The 5,894-nt window shown below is 43.2% G+C and overlaps 1 pseudogene; it reads left to right on the top strand.

The window, feature by feature from the left end:
• Positions 1–560: 560 nt before the first annotated feature.
• Positions 561–1,497, top strand: LOC147735050 (olfactory receptor 5AP2-like; annotated as a pseudogene).
• Positions 1,498–5,894: the final 4,397 nt, after the last annotated feature.

Below are 5,894 nucleotides of genomic sequence, written 5' to 3'. Positions count from 1 at the left end.
CTTCCAAAGAGTTAGATTCACCATTCCCACCACAGTCCAAGCTATAGCAGGGAAAGTATTGAATTTTGGAGGAGTTAGGTTTTACCATTCTCGCTCCAATTTAAGCAATAGATGGGAAGGTGTTACTAGTCTTACCCCAATCTAAGGAACAGTAGCAAGAGTGTTCAACATTGGAGAGCTAAGATTTACTATTAACACTCCAATTTATAAAACAGTAAAGATGATGTTCGACTTTGGAAGAGTTAAATTTAATATTCTCACTCAATCATTTTGTAAAAAACATTGAAATACAGAAAAACATAACATTTTTAGAGCATATTTAAAATTCAAAAGTATACTATGCTTTAAAAAATAAACATTGTAATAGAAATACAAAACAAATAATAATACTGGCAATACTGAACTAAATAATGCTTGCAGACTTGCACCCCATGATCCCAGTGTCATACTGTGACAAATTCCAAGATAAAGTAACTATTAGTTCGCATATCTGGTCATTTTAAATTGATTCACAGAAAAGTAAATTTTTTCTCTTGTCTAGATCGATATTATCCATAGCTATGAATATGGTAAACAGAAGCACTGTAAACGAGTTCATCCTGTTAGGATTCTCTGATGATCCAGATCTTCAAGCATTTGTCTTCATTTTGTTCCTGTGCATCTATACCTTCACTTTGCTGGGAAATGTCTCCATCCTGATCATTGTTTGGTGCAGCGCTAATCTACAGACACCCATGTTCCTCTTCCTCACTCAGCTTTCCTTTTTGGACATTTCTTTTTCTTCTGTTTTCTCGCCCAAGATATTAGCTGATATTCTTAGTAAGAATAAAGCAATTTCTTTTTATGGCTGTATTACTCAGGTTTTCTTCTTTGGTGCTTGTGCCAGCACAGAGTTCTTCCTCTTGGCAGTAATGGCCTTTGACCGTTATGAGGCAATATGTAACCCATTGCTATACACAGTCATCATGAGAAAACCCTTATGTATGCACATGGTTGCTGGCTCATATATAGGGGGCTTTTTGCACTCACTGATTCATGTAGGCTGATTATTTCGGCTATCGTTATTGTGGGCCTAATGTGATGAACCACTTTGCTTGTGATTACCCCATGCTCTTAAAGCTATCCTGCACAGACATCTTAATAAATGAATTAGTACGATTTGTATTACCTGCTTTCGTAATTGCAAGCTCGCTCCTTGTTATCATTGTCTCCTACTTCCACATTGTTGCTACAATCCTCAGGATCCGCACCACCGAAGGAAAACAGCGGGCTGCTTCCACCTGCATCTCACACTTCATCTGTGTCTTTTTATTCTGTGGCAGCTCTTTCTTCATGGAGATACTCCCCAACTCAAGCTCATCAGAACAGCAGTACAAAGTGATAGCTGTGATCCCCAGTGTGGGGATTCCTGCTCTGAATCCCCTAATTTACAGCCTAAGAAACAATGAAGTGAAGGAAGCTCTAAGAAAGATATTGTCCCAGCTAACTGGCAGATGAATACTATTGTAGACCTTAAAAATATTATAGAACATAAAACTCACCTTGCAAGCAATCAACTTCACATTAGAATTTTCCTTTGACATTTGATGGATTATCTTGAAAATTATCTTTTTTATTTGTTAATTCAGCAAGCATTTTCAGCTCATTATTCAGGAAATGTTTTGATGCAGCAAATTGCAAAATCAGTTTTTGACAATTTTGTAAGACCAAATGGTAGGTTTTGAGTAGGTGAAACTGCAGAAAAAGAATTTAAATGTCCTTGTTTCATGAACAAGATATTCCAGTGGAAATAAAACGTTTTGAAAAATGCACCCCTATTAATGTACATATTCGGATTTGTGGTTTACATTAGTTTTCATTATGGTCAATAATGTTTAAATTAATGGTGGAACATGTGTCCAACCACTGCCTGTGAGCAAGTAAGAGGGAAGTCTATTACTCAATAAGATTAGGTATGAGTGAGTCCGAAATCTTTTGGTAATCACTGTGGTGTACCAAACTGTAGATAAGTTGGATCTGCTTCTTAAGGTTACCCCAACTTTTTGCTGTATGTCATACTGTTTTTGACTAGTCTGTCTGGGATCCTGCTAATCAGTATCCCAGTCTATCTGCTTTCTCCCTAAAATGTTATGTCATGTACTTATGTACACTCCAGATTGGATACTGGGGTACCCTCGTTAGTCCCTAGTATATGGTACCCATGTACCCAGGGCATAGGTACACCATAGGCATCCAATAGGCTGAATCATGTATTATGCCACCCATGAGAGGCCATACAAAATGGATCTACAGGCCTGCCCCTGCAGACTTTGTAGGTTGGTGCATGCACCACTCACCAAAGATATAGGTTTACTGTTTCTAAGGGTCACTACACTTAAAACCTATAAGTCACCCCTATAGCAGACCTTGACAATCCTGAAGGCAGAGTGCTTGGTTCTAAGTGAGAGGGTGCCACTGCATGAGCAAAACACTCCTGCAGCCTCCCTGAGTCCATTCTCAGTTGTTAGTGCTGCAGCCATTTACGACATATAGAGTGGCATTATGCAACTGTGTGATGACCAACTCTAAAACGGCTGAAAGTAACCCTATCGAGATTGGTGTCAAACATTATAACCGGTGTGGGATGTATGATTCCACCCCTCAGCGACGAGCTTTGTGAGGTCCCTGGTGTTCCCGGTTCCAGTCTTTAAGTCCCAGGAAGCCCAAAAGGGTTGCTGCCGAGCAGAGACACATTTCTGCCTTTCTGCTGCTGAGCCAAGCTCAAGCAGGGGAAGGCAGAACAATAGGCACAATAGGCATCCTGTTACAGGGAGGTGTTACCACCTCCCAGACAGGATTTAGTGTATTAGGCGTGGGTGAGTGCGCTTGCCACTGACCGAAAGTCTGCATTAGGGGCACATTTAGTGTCCCTGTGCATAGTCCAGTTGAAACCAGTCCTGCGAGCGGTTGGCTCCTGCTGTGGCACAAAACTGGACAAAGGACATGAGAGTAAACTCCTACTGTCCAGACCCTCCCAAGGGAGGGTCCCTGAAACTGTCCAACCCTCTTCCGTGGGTGCAAAAGGGCTCACCTGGCTGTAGGACCCTAGATTCAATGTAGACAAGATTCTGAAACAGAAACCACTGAACTTCGACTGTCTGGACACTCTGGCCTTTGCTGTTCTTCGTTTGGGCCCGACAACGTCTCCCACTCTGTACACAGCATCATATGTGCCTGTGCACCATACAGGCTCTGTGCAGGACCTGTGGACCATCAAGGACAACTGAAGATATCTCCCTTGGAGTGAAGGGGTCACTTCCCAGCAACCGCAGGCACCACATCACGATTGACTGGTCTTCTGCTCCTGAGCTCCAACGGACTGCAAAGGATCCAGGATCACAGGTGGTGGGTTCCCGAGTCCCTTGAGGTCCGAGCTGCCCTCTTACCAAGGTTGAAGTCAGAATCCCTCATGGGGACTGCATTACACATACCCCTGTTCACCACGTACTTTTGCAAGTACATATGCTTGCTGGCATTCCCAAAACAATTTCACTGGGCTCAAAGGGCTGTTGCCTTGTAAAATTGCTCGTGGTCCTTTTGTGATTCCTGTGTCTACAGCCTCTGGGTCCTCTTGAGGGTCAACACTGCTTTTCTTGGGCTCCCCTGGTTGTGTAGGAGTCTCCTGGATCTTGCTGGTCCGAACCGTAACCTTTCTTGACCATCTCCAGGTCCAACGAAAAAGGTGCAGACGCCAACACGGAAGTGCGCACATATCCCTTCCATTGCTCTGCGTGCACGATGTGCCGCCGTTAGTGCTCATGGGACATGTAGTCACCTGATCACTAAGGCGGAACAACACCCGCTCCGACCCGTGAGAAACAGGACACGGCTCATGGCGAGTCCTGACAGTACATCCCCTTTACGGAGAGCCCTGTCCGGTTCCTTGCAGCTGATGTTTTTTGTGGAAAGTGGCAACCAAATGTCCAGTGTGTATGCCACTGGCAGGTTCCCACACATTTTTTTCCGGCCCACAGCCTTTCCATGCAGCCAAACACCCCCTTTGTTTGCCTCTCTTTTTGGTGTTTAGGGTCCTAGAGACCTCATATTCCTTCTCATTGTTAACCCATATGGGACTAGGCTTCTTCTTTACAGGAGGCTTAAGTAAAAATATGTGAAACACAGGGTTTATACACAATGAATCAGGCAGAGCTAATTTCACAGACACTGCATTGATACATTTAATGATCTTATAGGGTCCGATGTATTAGGGTTGAACATTGAGTTCCTTTAGAACTAGATATTTTTTGTGGACAGCCACACTACATCCCCTATTTTGTAAGCAGGCACTGGTCTGCGCTGTTTGTCTGCTCCTCTTTTGTAGTTTTCTTTTGCTATTTGTACCTGTTTTTGTGTTTCTGTAATGTGTCTTGAATGTGGGCAACCCTATTGCGTACTTCTGGTAGGTTAACCTCAGGACATGGGTGCAAAAAGGGAAGGAATCGAGCATGACTTCCAAGAACTCAACAATATCAATGTGAAATTCACACTTGCTAAGCTTACAGTATAGGTTGTTGTTTCTCAATGCCTGTAATACCGTGCTGACATGATGTGGACAAATAGACCAAAATATCATTGATGTAGACGATCACATACCTGTCCACGAATTTGCGTAACACTTCATTTAGGAAGAAATGAAACGCCGCAGTGCATTACAGAGGCCAAAGGGCATCACCAGATATTCATACAGCCCATACCGAATCTTAAAGGCTGTTTTCCATTCATCTCCGGTCCTCATCCTAACCAGATGGTGAGCCCCCTTGAGATCCAGCTTAGTAAATATCATTGCCTTCTTTACTTGTTTCAATAAAACAGGAATTAACGGTAGTGGATATCGGTTCTTGACTGTTATGTCATTTAATGCCCTGAAGTAAATACAAGTGCGAAGCTCCCCGTTAGCCTTAGAAATGAAGAACAAAGGAGAAGCTGCGGGAGACTTATAGGGGCGTATGAAACCTAGCTCCAAATATTTCTCCAGGTATTGATGGAGGTGTTAATTCTCTTTTTCAGTAAGTGCATAAATCCTTCCACAAGTCACCGCGGCTCCCGGGATGAGGTGTATCTGACAATCATATTGTCGATGAGGTGGTAAGGTTTCAGTCTGTATTTCATTAAAGACGTCCTGATATTTGGAATACTGTACAGGTAGTACTAATTCTTTCTCAGCAGCGGTGGCGATCCAATGACGTGAGGTTAAAGCTTGTCAGGGTAGCTCATGCTAGCAGAAACAATGGTTAATGCAAAATTTGGAGTTGAAATGTAAAGTTTTACTTCTCCAGTCTATAGCCGGGTTATGTTTTTGTAGCCACAGGAGACCTAAAATGATCCCATGTTGGGGAGATTTAATGACGTTGAAGTGCATGAGTTCCCAGTGTTCGTGGTTGTACATGATTTCCAACTGATCAGATACATAGCGAATAGGTCCGGATTCTAAAGCACGTCCATCCACTGGTATCACGGTTTCTGGAATGGTTTTCTTGAGTAGCCCTATTCCCATTGTCGTGGCTACGTTTTCATCAATGAAAGTACCTGTCACTCCTGAATTAACCAAGGCCTGGGACTCTTTCCAATCCTCCCTGACCTTCATCATGACAGTGATATAGAAGAAGTGTTTCGTGTCTGCAGCACTCAAAGACGGTAGGAACGTTTTGCTCGAGGGTACCCCTCTATTTGCTCTCGAGCCCCCTAGTTTTCCGTATCCTTTTTGGTAGTGCTAATCTTGCTTTTCCTGAAACTTCCTCTGTTAGTTTGCGGTTTTTGTAAGCAGTCTCTAACAAAATACCCCTTTTTCCCCGCAATAGAGCCATAAACCATTCTTCCTTTGCATTTCTCTCTCTTCAGAGGTCAGAGAAGCTCTC

This window comes from Lissotriton vulgaris, chromosome 1_2, assembly GCF_964263255.1.
Source record: "Lissotriton vulgaris chromosome 1_2, aLisVul1.2, whole genome shotgun sequence".
Taxonomy (NCBI): domain Eukaryota; kingdom Metazoa; phylum Chordata; class Amphibia; order Caudata; family Salamandridae; genus Lissotriton; species Lissotriton vulgaris.
The sequence above is the reverse complement of the archived record's forward strand: the minus strand, read 5'-3'. Positions and strand labels throughout refer to the sequence as shown.